Here is a 19,885-nt window from a genome sequence, read left to right as displayed (position 1 = left end):
TGGTGAATAAACTTAGAAAACAAATTAAGGTTATATAAAAATGACCCAGAAAAACTAAATTTAGTATCTAGATTATTAGGGAGATATAAGTCTGGAAATACCTGTTAAGTATGTACCAACTAAGTAATTTTGTTCAACATGGTTTTGAGGACTATAGAGAAACAAAATAATACAACAGTAATTATAATAGTAATAAACAACCTCTTGCTGGCAGGAAATTGCAGTCAATCACTGTTCTTAAGAAAACTAGGTCACATGAAGCAAAGAATAACACGAAGAGAAATGTATGGCATTAATGAATCTGTGGAGGCAAAGGGAATTAGGCTAAGTGACACTTTCAAAATAAGTTATAGAAGATTAGCTGGGCACCATGTTAACTCTCTATACTGCTAGTACTTCTCCATTAAATAATATTTTTTTAAGTATAAATGTATTTTTTACAAAACTGTTGGACAAGATTCATTCTCCGCCCCCCTCCTCTGATAGTAACTCTAGTTAACACTTGATATTTAATCAGCTAGTTTTGAAACTAATTCGATCTCTCCCATCCCCATCTCTCTGTCTCTCTCATTAGTTCTTACTTTGACAGGAGCTCCTTTAAGTGCTTTAAATATTAATACAATTCCTCTAATAATCCTTCATGTGAGTTTTATTGGCACAGTTATGGATGTAGAATACAGATGATTTTCATCTCATAACTCTGTTAGCAAAAGTTTTTATTAACACTACTGCATTTACATATTGATCTTATGGATTTTTATATTTATACTCTATTCTCATGCTTCACAGTCATAAATATGGATATCCTGATTTGCCTTTCTGCCTATACTGATGAGCATGAAAAGCATTGACCAATATAATTATATACTTTCAAATATTCAAAATCTATGTTCAGAACTTATTTAGGATATATTTTCAAATGTGTTCTAAAGCATTCTAAATTTTCTAGAGCTTTGAGAAAATACAATTCATTTCCTCAAAAATGTAGAAAAGTAATCAGGTATTTTTCATGATTATTTAGAAGTTACTTCTTCAGTTATAAATCCATCAAAATAATCCAAACCAGAAACTCTTTCCTTTAGAAAGTAGGACTACGGTTAGGAAGGACTGAGGGAGGAAACTGTGCTTTTATGGTTTTTATGAATTCATATCAATGTGTTACTTGAGTAAAATTTAAATAAGTATGGTGAATCCATATAAAAAGATAGCCAAGGGGCGCCTGGGTGGCTTGGTCGGTTGAGTGTCCAACTTGGGCTCAGGTCATTATCTCACAGTCCGTGAGTTCGAGCCCTGCGTGGGGCTCTGTGCTGACAGCTCAGAGCCTGGAGCCTGTTTCAGATTCTGTGTCTGCCTCTCTCTGTGACCCTCCCCCGTTCATGCTCTGTCTCTCTCTGTCTCAAAAATAATAAAAAACGTTTAAAAAAAATATAGCCAAAAAAATACTATCGACTTGTCAATACACTATGTGCATGTCTTATGTTACACATTTAAATAAAATGATCTTATTCAGTTACTTGTTAATATAAAAGTAGAAGCCTGCTGGTTCACATTTTATGCATTGCTTTCTGAATACTTAACCTATTGAGACAATCAAAAATCTTTTCAGTAGAAATGACAATGCTATATGGATGACAATCTTAATTATTATGAAAGTATAGCAATAGTCTTACTACAGTAATAGAATATTGTACAATATCTAACAAAATGTGCAAAGAACAGGGACACAGGGCATCTTAAAATGAAGGAAGCTAATAGGCAAAAAAAATTGTGTGTCAGTTGAATGTGACGAATCTATGAAACATTGTTTTTAAAAAGAAAGAACCATCATTTCTGATTTTGTGACACTACCAATTTAATGCCTTCAAACTCATCTCCTGCTTATGTTTACGAATGCAGGACTTTCTGAAATAATACATATTAATAACAACTGAGTGTAGTAACACAAATTTTCTGTAAGCAATAAGCCAATAAAACAAATAAAGTTCCTTGTACTGAATGCTGTAGTGTACCCTGAACACATGGCAAAATATATTGATTCTATGGCTGTATTTTTATTTATTAATTTGTTTGTTGGTTTAGTCTAAAATAGGTTGATACTTATACTAAGTACTAACTCCAAAGCTGACAGATGAACATGAAATTGTGTTCATCAATGCTCGTCAAAGTTATTGCTCAATCGGAACACCCTGGTATAAAGTTACTTTTTGTTCCTCAAGAGCCAGTTTTCTAGAAAATAGCATGGATTCTTTTATCTTCTGATATTCGCTAGCAAAGATTTGCCCAAATTAATTGCAAACCTTGACATGACAGAAATCATTGCCTTACTTGGTAACATAAAGATTTTTTATCCAAACATTTCATAGGGACTATTTGAATGATTTTTATTAGCTTAGAATTTTCCTAACTTTTACAGTAAATCATTGACATGACTTTGAGTGGCCACATATCATTGCAAGTCTATTCACATCATTCTATGTCATGGGTATAGAGTTTCTACTGAAATTGACAAAATACTATAATGTTGCATAAACTAAATGACAAGCTTGTTCAATAGCTTGTGAACTGGCCAATTTTATGAGGCTACAAAGTGATGGGTACACAACGGCATAAATCTAAAACTGATCCTAATCCCTAGTAGTTGTGTAGAAATAAATTGTGCTTCAGCAAAGGAAACAACCAACAAAACTAAAAGGCAACCAACGGAATGGGAAAAGATATTTGCAAATGACACATCGGACAAAGGGCTAGTATCCAAAATCTATAAAGAGCTCATCAAACTCCACACCCGAAAAACAAATAACCCAGTGAAGAAATGGGCAGAAAACATGAATAGACACTTCTCTAAAGAAGACATCCGGATGGCCAACAGGCACATGAAAAGATGTTCAACGTTGCTCCTTATCAGGGAAATACAAATCAAAACCACACTCAGATACCACCTCACGCCAGTCAGAGTGGCCAAAATGAACAAATCAGGAGACTATAGATGCTGGCGAGGATGTGGAGAAACGGGAACCCTCTTGCACTGTTGGTGGGAATGCAAACTGGTGCAGCCACTCTGGAAAGCAGTGTGGAGGTTCCTCAGAAAATTAAAAATAGACCTACCCTATGACCCAGCAATAACACTGCTAGGAATTTATCCAAGGGATACAGGAGTACTGATGCATAGGGACACTTGTACCCCAATGTTTATAGCAGCACTCTCAACAATAGCCAAATTATGGAAAGAGCCTAAATGTCCATCAACTGATGAATGGATAAAGAAATTGTGGTTTATATACACAATGGAATACTACGGGGCAATGAGAAAAAATGAAATATGGCCTTTTGTAGCAACGTGGATGGAACTGGAGAGTGTGATGCTAAGTGAAATAAGCCATACAGAGAAAGACAGATACCATATGGTTTCACTCTTATGTGGATCCTGAGAAACGTAACAGAAACCCATGGGGGAGGGGAAGGAAAAAAAAAAAAAAAAGAGGTTAGAGTGGGAGAGAGCCAAAGCATAAGAGACTGTTAAAAACTGAGAACAAACTGAGGGTTGATGGGGGGTAGAGGGAGGGCAGGGTGGGTGATGGGTATTGAGGAGGGCACCTTTTGGGATGAGCACTGGGTGTTGTATGGAAACCAATTTGACAGTAAATTTCATATATTAAAAAAAATAAAAAATAAATAAATAAATAAATAAAATAAAAATAAAAAAAAGAAAGAAATTGTGCTTTTCCTGTTTTCCTTTTCTCTGAAAGACACAACATATTTTCATATTAAAATACTTCAGTATGGCGAGCCAATTAGTTTGCCCTTCTTTAGATGATCCTCTTTATGAACTCCTTTTCAAACTTTTGAGAAATTACCCAAACAGAGCATAAACTACAGAACCTGAAAGATTCAGGTCTTCACTTTCCCAGTCCCCTTACAGATAGAGTGGGCGCATCATGAAAGCTATAGGAATCCAGTGTGCCCACCCAGGTTTTGAATCTTAAGCCATTGATGCAATAGCAAAGAGGATGCCCAGAGCAATTCTCTCAGGCAGTAGTGGTGACAGCAGTGATGGTAGTGCCCGGAGCAATCTAGCATTTATTGCAGTTACTGGTGATGACCTCACTAAGTAAGTCTTATGCAAGATTTTTTACTTTATCCTATGTATCCCAAAAGTATGCTTCTCCAGATTTCTTGATGATTCCATATGCTATACAATATCCTCCAATGAATTCCTTATCAGATTAGCTCAACTAGAGCCTGTTTTCCTTACTTGCAGCAAAGAATCCGGGCTAATAAAGTACTGGTATCAGAAGTGTTTTGGCAATAGCTCTCCTGGGGAATTGGGACAATATATACTTGGTGTCCTCGACTGGTTGAGACATGAAGCTTTTTAAATCTATATGGTATTATGAGTGGAAATTTGACAACAGAAATTACCACCTGTGCTCATCTAGAATGCTGTGGAGACAGCATTTGGGACTATGTACCCACAGAACTGAACGAAGAACATGAAAAATTCAAAGACTGAGGGTGAATTGGTTACTGCAAATAGAGATGACTTGCTTAAAGAGCTCAAATCCCTGCACTTTCCTCTCAAAGAACGGAATGAATGTTGGAGACTTTCAAAGAGTGTGCTAAAGGAATCTTTTATCTCTTGCAGCTGTAGGGCTTCAAAACAAACTTTGATCCCAAGACTGAATTTAAATTCCTGCTAGATCTGTTAAATTAAAGTTAGAAAGAACGCTGATTGGGAAGGCATGGGAACAGGGTAACTGCAAGGTAGGTATATGGAAGGACTGAAATTAACTCAGAATAATTCAAAGCATTAATCATTAATACTTGCTTCCTTGACTCCAAGAAACAGCACCTTCTTCTTTGTCTGATTAACTAATGCTGTCTTGCTTTCAGCCGTTGTAATAATCTGAATCAAAGGAATGACCTTCACTGGGAAGCCAGAGTTCATCATGCCCCACTTCCATCAGCCATTATGCCCCAGGGGAGTGTATTGAAACTAAGACTAATTTTCCAATAAGCTATCACGAATTAGCGAATTTTTATGGGAGAAAAAAATTACATGCATTGGTGAAAGACAAAGCTAACATCTCTGCTGAATAACGTGGCTGTTTTCTGTAGGGTAGGGATACCAGTTAGTGTGAAAAGCTGTGTGAAATCAGGAAAATTCTGATTTCAATGAGGATACAATTAATACTCTGATTGAAGCATAGGTATCATAGTATACATTAGGTCTAGTGTGCTACTTAGAAAGGTCTAAACAGTAGGAATTTTATAGTTTATTAATCACCTCATGGTTCCTAGGGATTTAAATACAGGACTGGTGCCCTGAAGTCCTATTCGATTTGTATAATTGAAAAAAAATTAAATCTGGAGACTAAGACCTGACTTGAGTCATCATGAGAGAGAAGAATGAGGCCCTATTGAATTCCCAGTCCTGAATCATCTCAAAGACTCGGAACTCCTGTAACAAGTTTAAGTAGGCCAAATCTTTTCTGTACATTGTGAATTAATTCTTAGGGCTCCTGAATGCCAGAATATTCCAGGAATCAGTGGGCAGCCTTATAGAATTAAGATAGTAAATTGGGTTTTCCGTGAATCCCCCTCAAATTAGGTCCAGTGGGAACTTAACTCATGCCTCTTTATTTTCCCAGTCCCTGGGTAAAGAATTAGAAGAGAGGAAGAGAGGAACATTGGCTCCCTAACGTATTATGAAATAAGACCTATTAAGGTAAGAAGAATACAATGAAGCTTTCCTTTCCTACCAAAAGACTAAATCCAAAGTGATACTGCTTATTTTGTTCTGTTTGACACAACTGCAGGAATTATAGATCCGTTCAGTGTTGAAAATTGTGAGGATAGTATTCATATTCCATCTCCAATTAACTCATCATGTTGGCTACAGCTTAGCCATAGAGCAACTCTAATTGAAATGCTATTCCAGATGTGGCAGCTTACTGGTGGGATGACTCCTGGCACTAGGGATAAATCCTCTCTTGTGGCACAAAGTGTTTCCTCTATCATTGTAAACAGAGAATATACCGGAAGCAGTTTTCTTTCAAATGTCAGGTACAGAAGGTAAACATTCTCATTTCTCCTTTCATTCTAGGATTCAATCATTTCACAGTCTCCGGGATATGATTTATTTCATGGGAACGTAGACCATCTCATCATGCCCCAGGACATATTTTGTTAATGACATCATACTGAAAAAACTTGGAAACCCAGGTAGCAGAGATCCTGGCTGCTGGCCCGTACCTTTGCCATGTACAAGGACCACAAATCAATCTTATGAAAACGGAAGCACTCAATGCCTGAGTGAAATTTCTAAGTTAGTGGCCCCAAGCACATTTGGATATTCTCTCCAAAAAGAGGAACAGGTAACTGCTTCCTCAACTCCCTTTACAACAAAGATATACAAATGTTGGAAGTTGTGTGAAATGAATTAACGATGAATTCAATAAGCTGTTTTGGGGTGTCAGATGTGCCAGTTGTAGATTCTTTTGCTTCTCGACGTCCTCAAGAAATCACACTTGCTATGTGATTTAGGGACTGGGCCTGGCATAGCCTCTGAGCCAGAATGCCTAGTCCTCCTGCAGATTCCGTGAGCCGTCCAAGCCATGTCTTTAAATAAATTCTTTTTCTACTGCAGTCAGATTCTATTTTTGAAAGAACATTGACTGGTAGATACAGCTAATAAAGGCCTAAGGTAATTACAATCTAGAGGTTAACAAAAGTATAGCAAGTATTTATTAAATGTCTACAGCATGCCTATCACTGTGCTAGCTGTGTTAAAACTACAATAAGAATCATTATTGTAGCTATAACAATAGTACTTTCTTCATAGGTTTTCTGTGTAAATGAAATTAGATAATTACCATGAAAACTTAATAAAATGCCTTTTTCGTAATTAGTGATAAATGGTGGCTATTATTTTTCTTCTTACAATTTATTCAGTGTTTCTATGCATGCTGTGCTGAGCACTTTACATGGATTATCTCATTTAATCCTTACAGCAGTCCTTGGGGATGGGTGCTATTATATTCTGCATTTCACTGTTGAGGAAATGTACCTTAGCAAGGTTCAACAAATTGTTTAAAGTGACACAGTTATTAATTAGAGCTCAGAACAAACCAGCTCTGAAAAATGCATGATTTCTGTCTTAACAAACAGGGGTAATGAGGAAAAAGTTACTATTCTCTATATTTAAAAAATACCTTTGTTTGGTAGACTTCACAAATGTTATTACATCCAACCTCATAACAGTGCAGTAGGACAGACCAGATTTATTGAGATGTGATGTGAAACTAATTTGAATTTTGGAATTATAGCACAGAGCCAACTATGAGAAAAGAAAATGAGGAAAATAATAGACTCAAGGGAATATAAAAGGAGTGATAATTTTATATTTCTCTGAGTGTTGCAGCAACATTTTATTTTTCTTTGTATCTTCCATTTGCAAAAGCCTAACACAGTACATTACATATAATATGAATTAAGTATATATTTTTAACTGGCTTAACCAATTGACAAGATCCAGAGAGAAATGGTTGAAGCTAAACGTAAACATATACAGAATAATTCATTTGGGAAAGGAGAGTTTGAGTTTAGTCATATAAAATATGAAACTACAAGTTAGCCATGTGGGAAAACAGAATGGAAATAATATAAATATTATAATTCTAAGCCTGAATATTGCTATGGAAAAAGGGAATTCAGGTTGAAAGCAACATTATAAAATAAAAACATAGATCAATTTCTTAATTTATGGGTGAGAAACCGGCAAATGATTTTCAGGTGGTGAAATTACAGTATATGTAAGTTTCAGCGTATTGATAAATATTCAAAATATCCTGCAAAAATGTAATGATGGGTTAAAAGCAAAACTAAAACTACGTATTCACGATTGCTTACGGAAAATTTACATTCAGTGTCTTTTAAGTATCAAGTACTGCTCTAGGCACTTACCTCTTAATTCTACACAATCGTTATTGCTGTGCCCATTGTATGAATGTTAAAACCATGATTTAGAGATGTTACATAAACCCCTCCAGATGTGAAGCCTTGCAAGTAATACCTAGAGAGAGACTGTGGAACCCACAGGCAATGGAGCTTATTAGAATGGATATGGTTATGGACATGCTTAGGATATGGAGCTTATTAGAAACCACGTGCCTACTGTCAGAGAAACCTGGGTGAGGGTAACTAATGGTGGTGAGAAGTGAGAGATTTTATTTCATATCCTTTCACTAGCCAGCAATATGTAAAGAATATTCACTTTCTCTTGAAGTTGGAAAAGCACATCTGACACCACCTTCCCCTGTAGACCAGTTGTCCATTTTTTTTGCAGCGGTTTCTCTTCTTTCACAACAATGAAAGAGGAGGCCAAAAAAGTGTAGTGCTTTCCGTATGAGCACAGGTCTACAGAAAAGGTGAATTAGTACTTAAGTAACTTTCAGCCATAACTTGCATTTTATATACTGTGTTGTCATCTTAAGTATTATTAAACATACATAAAAATGTATGATACTTATTAAAATAATCCTGATTCACATATTATTGAACTATTATAAAGTGTTCTCAAACAAGATAAGTTTTAGAACTATAAAAACAAAATCACCATTTCTTTCTTTTTTATTAAGACCCCTTGAGGTTTTTCTTTGCTTGTTTGTTTTTTAATGTTTATTTATTTTTGAAATAGAGACAGGATGCAAACGGAGGGGCAGAGACAGAGGGAGACACAGAATCCGAAGCAGGCTCCAGGTCCCAAGCTGTCACCACACAGCCCAATGCAAGGTTCGAACTCACAAGCTGTGAGATCATGTCCTGAGCCGAAGTCAGAACCTTAACAGACTGAGCCACCCAAGTGCCCCCACAGAGTCACCATTTCTTAACAATATTCATGTGGGTGACTTATAAATAAGCTACCAATAAACATATAAGATATTACGCTATTCTGATATCGTTTACGCCAAGTATATTTCCAAGTATAGGTAGGACTCTCGATGCACTATAGAGAAATTATCTGAGTCCCTGGTCATTTGATAGAATCTTAATACATTGTTTTAAAACTCTGGAAAACCAAACTTTAACGAAGAGTAAATATACCTTTCAAATACTGAAACCTCTGAGAACAACAACAAAAAAAAGCGACCAAGATTCTGTGCAAAAACAACAGGTAAACTATCAAGACAAGGAGACTACTCACGCAGCCACATAGAATGTCTCTACACACAACTAGGAAGGATGGAGAAGTCAGGCCACTATGTGGCTGTATGATATTCATTTGAAATCTGCTGTTGTTTTTCTTCCTTTCTTATAAAAATCTTACATGTATACCAGTATCTGTTGGTATAAAAAATATGAGGGAATGTTCAGTAAGACCTAGTCAGTGCCTGTGGCAACAAATAAATGTGTAAATGTACATTTATATGTATCTGTGTGTATAAAATTAACATATATATATAATTATGTATGTAGGGATTACTGTGTATAATATAGTAATTAAGGATGTATAGTTATCCTTAACTCCTTCCTCAAATATTTATATATTAGCTTTTATGTAGAATTGAGATGTTGTATTCTCTATTTTATGATGTCATGAATTGAAAGTATTTCCTGATATTTCTTAATATTTAATATTAATATTTGAAGATTTTTAAAATCTGGATTCAATTTAACCAAGTGTATTTTATATCGTGCTCCTCCAATACATTTTTTCACCATAATACGTAAGTTTTTCAGGACCTTAACCTTTTAAAGTAAAAACAATATGTGATTCTGCCAACTGTTCCTGCTTATTCTATTTATTCCGAATTGAAACATCTCTGACTATGGCATTTTCACATCACAATAAAGTCAATCGTTTATTATGAACTTGGAAACCATCATCACTAGACCAGAGCTGAGAGCTCTTTCCCCAAATCCCTTTCTTTGGACGGCTCCAGGTTAGAGCATGTGGGTGAGAGAAACTTGCGCCAGGCGGAAGGAGGATATGAAGTGGGAACCATTATTCTCGGAGTTTATGGCCATAGACATGTGACAGAAACAGTCCGTCCGTAAATTCAGTGACATGGTGGCTTCTACAGATTTAGCAGCTTCCACAGAAATGGCAGCTTGCCCAGAAACAGCAAGTTCCAAATACCTCTCCACGGGCTCCATCGTGACAGTGGCCAGATACATGCAGCCTCGTGGACTTGTCCAAGGTGCCAAGCCTCGCTTTTCCAAGCCATTGTGGGGCTTCGAGATTAAGTGGATTTAGATACTTCCTTAATTTTCTGTTTATCCCATTAAATCCCTCCCTTTCCAAGTTCTTTCCTCATGCAAGCACGATTTCCCATTTCAAGCCCCTTGTTCACATATGCTTTAGTGGTTTTATTTTACTCAGTTCAGGTAAAGAAAGTAGGTGAGGCACCAGTGGCTAGTTTCCTCCCCAACCCATTGTCCTCTTACAGAACATTGATTTTATTGTTGACGGCAATGAACAGATATGAAACGGCTTGTAGTCTCTAGTGGATACCTAGCATTCCGGCCGGGGTCACAGAAGCAGCAATCTGCGGGGAGGCGGGGCAAGGGGGGGGCCAGTGTAGGGATTAAGTCTTGCTTTTCTAGGTATTTAGGTATTGTTCTTCTTCCTTGCAGACTTTTCCTGCATCCTCCTGAGCAAAACGAAGATCTTAAGGTGTTGCAACTATGCTAGAAAACCCAATGGCAAGGGAGAGACTTTGTTTTATGTCCTCAATTCCTCCAAGCACAAGCACTACTACCTTACTTCTGTAACACACAGATTATTGTAACTGAGGATGGACAAGGAAAAGCGTGGACTGATAGTTCCTCAACTTCTTATCTCGAGGTAAGAAAAGTTCTTGTTTCTGTGGGCTATCTCATAGGTCTTTACCATATTAAATTAGATATTTATTTTTTTATTCATGTAAAATAACGGTGATGGACACCTCACATATAAACAACATACTTTGAAAAATACCTATGTTTTTAAGATGAAATATATTTCATAAAATATTTTCTTTATTTCATTTTTTTGCAACTTCTTTAATGTCTCACGTAAGAGAAAACATCTGATGCTCCTGTTTCTGCGTTCAATCTATTGCAATATCATATACCACGAAGCTTCCAGAAATCTCCACTATACAATCATAAGAGAATGAAAGTGTAAAAAGCAATAACATCTCAATAATATTATAACAAGAGACTTGATCTTGTGGACCCCCTGAAAGTGTCTCAGGGACCCCCAGGTGTCCTTTGAGTACACTTTGAGAACTGCTGCTCTGAAGAATAACATACATATAACCTCTTGTATTCAAAGTCTATATATTAGGTAGTGAACGCATATAATATGTGACTAATATATAAAATAACTATATAGTTTTATTTGTAATAACATTAATATAATACTGATAACAAATGGGACCAGTTTCACAGTATGAAGCAATATCATATTTTACGTGTTTATCAATAGAAGATGGTTATGCTATTAAATTGAAGAAAAAGGAATTTGGGATATCCACCCCCCAAGAATGTACATATAATGTGTCATTTTTCAAACAATCTAAACAATAATCAAAAATAAAAATCACATGTTAGTTTAAATTTAATAGCTGCTGCATGCTTTCAATAATTTTTTTTGTCATAGGTTATCTTAGAATTACATGGGGCAGAAAAACAAAACTGACACAGCTATTATTTGTTTTTCCCCCAAAAAATGTACTGCAAAGTTTCAAAACTGGAGCATCATATTTATTTGATCTGGTACACTGGTAAGCTTCTATGATCATAGCTCTGAAAATCACCATTACTATTCTTAGTGGAGAACTCTGAGAGCCAGTCATAAAAGATATAAATGATACCATATGGTCTGAGAGCCTGATGCTTTTGTAGAATCCTGGCATTGTGTGTAAGAAAAGTGGTCTAATAATAAAATCATGGCAATATTACTTCTTTCTCACAACAATATTTTCAATAGTAATCTAAGCAATAAAAGTAATAGCAGGTCTAACACCACTGGCAATATTAAATTGAAATAGCAAATTGCAAAGCTGGTAAAATTGTTATCAAAGGAATTGATCTACAATAAAACAAATATTTCAAGCTCCCAAATAAATGTTCAATAAAGTGATGCTTCACTATTGTGCAAACATTATGATAGCAATTTACCAAAGATATATTACTTAAAAATATCTTGCTATCTTTCATATACTGGGGCAAAACACAAAGAACAAAAATGAAAATACACTTATTTTTATGTTCCAAATGATTTTTGTTGTTCACAATACTTTACTTAATTTCAAGGAATGTTTACTTGTATTGGAACCCATGGAAACATTAGACCTTGGCCAGAAATGTTTCTTCTCTGTACAAATAAATGCAGTCAATGTAATTATTCAAGAAAGGTTTAGGGACAATTCTCATATTTTCCAAACAAATTGTAGTTTCCTTTTTTCTATTGCGTATTAAGGAAACATAAAAAATAATGTATAATTTTTACTTTTTATAGGACACTAAAACATTAACAGAAATCTATTTTTGTATTTAATATCAGTATTATCTATCTGTCTATCTATCTATCTATCTATCATCTATCATCTATCTATCTTCTCTTACATATCTTGTAATTGTCAGAAGAGACTACATTTCGCTTCTATAAAAATGTATCCCCAAAACCTACATGTTTAAAACAACAACAACACTTCTTTTTTGCTCACATTACAGGTCCACTGGATCAGCAGTGGGTTCTACTGGATCCCAGGATCACAGAGGCTCTACCTCCTTCTAAGTACATACCCTGGAACATAAGACCTTCTTGATCTTCACAGTGGAGAAAGAGAAAGTGACATGTGTTTTGTTGTGTTTACTGCCTTAGTCCGTAAATTATACACTTTACTTGCCTGATCCTTTATTTGTTAAGACTTGTCACTTACACCATGTAACTAGAGAGGACCAAGAAAAATAAGGAAGCAAATGAAGTGCTGGTTGAACATTACTATCTCAGGAGTCTACCCTGCTGATCATCAAATATTCCTTTCCTTCTACTCTACTCTTCCCAGGGAAGATGAAACAAATATCCCATCACCATATCAAGTGCAAAGGCCAAGTTATTTGAGAGATGTGGACTAATTTATTAATCAATTTCAGATATGAATTCCATTGGTCTTCAAGTCAAATAAATTAAAAAGGTGAGTTATTTATTTGCTTCTTATACATACTATAAATGCTGTAAGAGGGAGAAAGTAACGACAGTAATCACTACCATTTGTGAAGAGTGTGAATAGAAGACACAAAGAAGTCACTGTTCACAACCATCCTGAGACCCTCCATGGCACACTATGAACTCCTTACTCTGGAAGTGGAAAGTGTTCCTTGATTAGGCCTTGGTTTAACTTTCTGGGAGGTTCTTCCTTTTATGATTCCCCTTTACCAGTAACTGAACTCACAGTTCTTTTCCAGAGATAGTTCTTAGATCTGCTACATTTCTTTACCTTTGTGCCTTTCTGCCTGTCTTAGATTTAAAGGAGACTGACTGCCTTGAAGCTACCAAGATTTTAACGGAAGACCACATCCTTATTCTGATCTTTTACAGAACATGTGTCCCTTGAGCTTTCTCGTTCTTCACTTTGTAATGCTTGGACACTAGAAGCAGTTAGCTCTTTTAAGTCGGAAAGCCTGAAATTTCTGGACTTTGTCCCTTTCATGTCCCCCAAAGAGCTTATTCTTTTCATGTCCTAAAGGGAGTTCATCTGTTTCTTTAACAAATGGCCAAACACAGCCATTTGCCATCAACACGTAACATGAAGGCTTTGCTTTTTAACTCCTTTCCCTAGAGCTATAATTGCATGAAACAAGTGACCTCCCCTGTAAATAGGTACAGATGACAGCATTACCAAAAGATCACATAGGCTGACATCTTTCCTTACTATCCATCAATTTACCACTAAGCCAATATCAAATCTGTTTCGTTTGTTTGTTTGTGATTTATCAGGGAAGTATACCTCTCCCAAAACACAACTTCTGTGGCTGTCAGGATGGACAAGGTTATGCAGTGATGACAAACCCACGCACAATATAATGTATTCGTTACTGCCATTATTTTGGGTGTCAATGTCAAGTTATTTTTTAGAAAAAAAATCCATAATTTTAATGTATAATTCTGATAATAAGTAAAATTATCAAATAACAGAAAAACACTGAAAATAAAGCATTTTGGTGATAAATTCCGCAAGCCCATATTTACAATACTAAATCCCAAGAAGTTCTAAAATTCAAATAGGAATTTATAATTAATTTGACAACCATGCTCGATATTACCTAAGTTCTTTAAGAAACAAATCTTTCTTGAAAAAGGTGAGTCTACAGTTCCAGACAAGTTGGAATGTTATGTAATATAAACATTTAAAAAAAATCATATTATTATTCTAAAAGCTGAGATACTGTAAGTTCTGTAATACGTATTCCCCAAAGGTTTTGCATATATTACTAGGGACCTATAATTCCTAAGTCACCAAAAACAATAGGATATCATGAGGTAACTGCTGGTACATAATACTTTGGCACACATTATGTTTCCCCATTTTAATTATATTTAGATTTGTAAATTTTCCCATATTCAGTATGTGTATTTTTTTAATAAATACTACTGTGTGCTGTCATTATCGTTAGTATTATAGCCATATGGATTATAAAGATATTCATACAGAGTAATTGCATTTCATATAAGCTAGTTACAATATCAAACTTTGCAGGTATGCATTTTAATTCATTAAAATATAACATCTTATTATTATTTATACCATCCAAGAAAGGGAGGAGAAGATATCTAAGGAATTAGGTTAAAATGTTGATGGCAAAAATCTGAATACCGATTCTATATCCTTCTTGCTCACTGATGAAGATTAATTACATCTCAGAACACCTATAATTGTTTTGCCAACACAGTGACGGAGATTGAATTTTATCTCTCTTACAGCCCCTACCTGTTACTCACATAGTGTCTATAAATGTTCGGAAAACCGCTATGGAGATGAAGGAAAATGGATTTGCTAAAAAAAAAAAAAATATTAAACAAATTGGGTGAGTCAAACGACAAGACAATATCAGAGTAATAAAAAAAAGTCCAGAGAAATTGAAGAATTATAAAGGAGGTGATATATTTAAATTTTGTAACTTTTACGTTGTACAAAATTGTTTGAAATATTTCCATGATTGAAATTTTGTTATCAGCTTTGCAGGAATAACAATATATGCCAAACTGAGCAGACATAAGTAGAATTAGATCATGCCTACCTTTCTCCTTTCTTTTATTACAATGTCAGGATAATATTTAAAATGTCTCAGCAAACTCTTCCCTTCATGACTTTAATAAGTAGATTTGCCAGGTGCAGCACTAGCAGGAGGCTCATAATGTATTTAAGTTTGAAAATGAGGCAATTATATTTCAAAGTTCTGATTGGCTACATTTTAATTTCGGAACCATGAGATGAACTGATTTAGCTGGTGGCTTTCTGGAGTAACCTCGTACATTTGCACCTGTTCATTTTATTAAAACAGAAACACCTTGCCAGAGATGAGAAAAGGATATTGGTCACAGAAACCATGACAGCTTGGTCCCTTTGCTCTTACTATTGATTACATTTCTTGACAGTCACATGGGAAGTTAATTACTAGGAGGCAATTAACACCCTTGCAAAATAATAAAGAAAACATAATTATATTGAGAACTCACAGAGACTGTTTGTAATCTTAAATGTGATATTCCCAGGCCTCTGAATATCTATGGCAACCCAGGTCCTGACACTCCTTTTTGTCTACACTCCTAACCCAGTCCCTGTTCCTGACAAAAAGTGGTAATTATGAATACTCTGTTGCCTTATTTTAAATTATTAAAAAGAATCCTGAATTTTCATCAATCCAATTAAAAGTTCCCCAAGGGATTGCTCAGTGAAAACAAGAGAAAATTTGCTTTGCATACAAAATGAATCATCTTTCTGGCAAAATAGATCTACTGTCAGAAAGACTCAGGACACCTTATCTAATATTAGTTTGTGATCGTGTTAAATTAAATTGCTGCTTTCTCCACTACAGAAGGGAGCTCAATGAAGAGACTCTGGAGCAGTCTATTTAGGCTTTAGTTCCCTCACTGCCCTCCAGAAACTATATGACCTTGGGAAAAATAATTTAACATATATGTTTCCTATTCTGTTAAGTGGAGAAATGTTGGGTTTGCAATATTCACTGTTATTACTTTTATCCTGAATGAGCACATGAGGTGTTCTGGTTCGGAGATAGATTTCTTATGGAATATCTCACTGTAAATAATGATGTGTCAGCCCCCTTCGCCCTAGTCCTTACCTCTGGAGTGACATGATGAAGGTGATAATATTTTTTTCTCCACAAGCAGCCTGACCAGGGTCCAGGAAAAATGACCTTTTCTGTTCACAAAGAAGGAGGCAACAATCCCTTTCCCTATCTGAAGACATCTCCTTGGAAATGAATGGGGCTGAATCTGAACTCAATACTGGTACATAAATAAAATCTCTCCAGAAATCAGACAGCCCGTATGTTTCAAATTTTACACTATTTTCTGCGAATTTTGGATCTTCATCTCCCCTTGAAATGTTCAGATGCAGGGAGAGAGTCTCTGCTGTCTTCCTGGGGATTAAGCAAGAAACCCAGTGTGGGCTGTAACCACTTGGCCCTCTTGGGGAGATAGAAGTTTTATTTTCCTTCCAGATCACAGCAATTAGTTACTGAATCAGGGAGACAAATCTAATTCTTATAGTATGAGAACATGTTTTTCAGAGACTAAGAAATTTTGCAGAACAGGTAAGAAATCGAGGGAAGTTATGTTTTCTCACAAGTAATAATAGTAACACCCTAACAGGATTTATAAGGTTAAATGAGTTAGTGTGTGAAATTACTTAATAAATCACATATAATTAGCTCAAAATTACCAGAGTCTAACTCCAACTGATTCTTCAAGGACTTTAGAAGTTAAGGCATTATCTATGTTTTTTAAATATAAGGTAAACTCCATTTAACACACCATTATTTAGTGCTAAGCTCCCTTTATTTAAATTTTTTTATTTCAAAATAAAATCTCACAGGAAGCTACAAAAATAGTACAGACAGAAACATGTGTACTTTAGATTCAGTTATCTTAATGGGTACATTTTTCTACCAATATAGCACAATATCAACACCAGAAAACTGACACTGGTACAATGCATGTGTATAGTTCTCTGCTGTTTTATCATAAAGAGATATATTAATTCTCACCACAATCAAGATACTGAACTATCCTCTCACTGCAAAGGTATTCTTGTTTCTTTTCTTATAGCCAAGCAATCCCTCTTCCTCTGACCATCACTAACCACTGGCAAACAATAACCAATTTTGAATCTCCATAATTTTTTTCATTTTGAAAATGTTATCCAATGGAATTAGACAATATGTGATCTACTGAGGGTGTTTTTCTTTTTTTCATTCAGCATAATGCACTTGAGGTTTATCTACATTTTTGTGTATACCAATACAGTTACTAGTGCCTTGTTCTGGTGAGTAGAATTGCAAGGTATAAATACACCACAGTTTGCTTAACTACTTACCTAATGAGAGACGTTATGGTTGTTTACAGTTTTTGTCTAATACAAGTAAAGTAAATCGTTTTCATTTCATGAAATTTATCAATGATATGTGAAGGATTAACTCTGCCATTTTATTTTTTTAAATTTTCTCTTTTCTACCCTGTTTTCCTTTGTTTCCTTTTTTACTGCCTTTCTGTGCATTGCATGAACATTTCTTAGAATTTTATCTTATCTATAGTATTTCAATGCATTTCTTTGCACAAGTCTGTTTTAAATGGTTGCGATAGGCATGTATCATGCGCACATAACTTATTACAGTGGGCTTGTACAGAGGTTTTACCAGTTTGAAAAAAGTACAGAAACACTACCTATGCCCTTTAAATTCTTTTACTTTCCTCCTTTTAGAATATAATTGCCTTAAATATTTTCTCTGCATACATAGTGAATCACATTAGGCAGTATTATGGTTTTTCCTCTTCGGCTATCAAACATAATTTAGAAAATGTGAGAGGAAAAGGAAAGCCTATTGTTAACTATTTTCACCTATATGTTTACTGTTTCTGTTGTTCTTTCTTCTTCTTGCTGTTTTGATTCCTTCTTTTATTATTTTCTGTTTAGAACACTTCCTCTAGTCATCACTTCAGGGAAGCTCTGTTGGTGAAATGTACCTACATTTTTCTTCATCTGAGAATGTCTTAACATTTCCTTAATTCCTGGAGGATATTTTTCATATTTATTGATTTCTGCTTAACATTTCTTTTCTACCGACACTTGAAAAATACTGTGTCACTTCCTCTGGCCTCCATAATTCTTAAGAGAAGTCATTCAAACCATGTATCCCTACAAGTGAAAAGTTATTTTGCACTCTTTGCTATATATATATATATATATATATATATATATATATATATATATATATATCCATAGTTTTCAGAAGCTTGACATGATGTGTGTTAGCGTGGATTTCTTTGTGTCCATTCTGTTTGATGTTCTTTCAAATTTTTGAACTTGTAGGTTTTGTGTCTTTGACCAACTTTAGGAAAGTTTCTGCTATAATGTCTTTGAATAATTTGTGCCCTCCCCTTCTTTCTCCTCTACTTGCAAGATTCTGATGACAAGAAAGTTAGATCTTTTGTTAGAGTACTGCAGTTCCCTGGAGCTCTGTTTGTTGTTTTATAAGTTGGTCTCTGGTGTCCAGATTTGGTAATTTACATATTTCTAGTTTCCAGTTCAGTGATTCTATTATTGAACCCATCTATTGAGTGTTTTGTTTTAGTTATTATCTTTTTCACTTCTAAAAATTCCATATGTTCTTCTCTAAAACTTTTATTTTTTGTGGAATGTATAAAATAAAACATTTATCTTTGCAAAAAGAAAAAAAGGTCAGATCTTAGCTCTAATTTTCTGGGAGGAAATATTTGTCATGCTTGATGGCAGTATCTTTCTTTTCCATGGAGCCTTGAGTTATGACAGATTGTCTACCATGTTATTTAGGGAGGGGACTAATCACACAAGATAATATTTAGGATGGGATCTGACCACACCAGAAAGACTAACAATGTGGTAAAGTGTTGAAGATTTGGCTCACACAGTATCAGTTGACCTGCGGACTGAGATCAGAGGCATGAGCAATCAAACAATTATGCCTATGTGATAGAGCCCCAATAAAAACTATGGACACAGAGGGCCACCTGGGTGGCTCAGTCAGTTAAGCATCCAACTCTTGATTTGGGCTCAGATCATGATCTCATGGTTGGAATTGTGTCTCACTTTAGGCTCTGTGCTGACAGCACTGAGCCTACTTGAGATTCTCTCTCTTCCTCTCTTTCTGCCCCTCCCCCCACTTATGCACGCACTCTCTCTCAACAAAACAAAACTATGGACATAGAGGCTCAGCTGAATTTCCCTGGTTAGTAACAAACACACCATGCATATTGTCACAAATCAGTGACAGGAAACTAACGCATAATGACTCCATGCAGAGAGGCAAACAGAAGTTCCAAGTTTAGAAATTCCTAGGACTCTGCCCTATTCACTTTTCCCCTGGCTGACTAATCTGTATCTTTTTCTTGTAAATAAGTATAACCATGAATATAATAGTTTTCAGTGACTATTCACTTTTCACAGGAAACTTTATATATATATATATTTTTTCATTTGTTTTAAGCATGTTCATAAATCCTCAGTCAAACATTTTTGCAATAGTTGCTTTAAAATCTTCATCAGATAAATCTGTATCATTTTGTTGTTGCTATATGTTAATGGTCTTATTCCATTCAAGTTGAGATTTTTCTGAT

General features: G+C 35.2%; 1 protein-coding gene and 1 long non-coding RNA gene across 2 annotated transcripts in view; one reads left to right on the top strand and one right to left on the bottom strand.

Annotated features, from left to right (window-relative positions):
* The window catches only part of BRINP3 (BMP/retinoic acid inducible neural specific 3), a 404,544-nt gene that overhangs the window by 76,362 nt on the left and 308,297 nt on the right, over positions 1-19,885 (bottom strand). The window lies entirely within an intron of this gene.
* LOC122211703 lies at positions 5,682-15,069 on the top strand. The gene is made up of 5 exons (XR_006198779.1): positions 5,682-5,725; positions 6,104-6,374; positions 10,636-10,846; positions 12,721-13,184; positions 14,972-15,069. It is a non-coding gene; the product is annotated as an uncharacterized LOC122211703 (long non-coding RNA).

The sequence above is a fragment of the Panthera leo genome, chromosome F3 (genome assembly GCF_018350215.1).
Source record: "Panthera leo isolate Ple1 chromosome F3, P.leo_Ple1_pat1.1, whole genome shotgun sequence".
Taxonomy (NCBI): domain Eukaryota; kingdom Metazoa; phylum Chordata; class Mammalia; order Carnivora; family Felidae; genus Panthera; species Panthera leo.
This window is presented reverse-complemented; position numbering and strand designations above follow the sequence as displayed.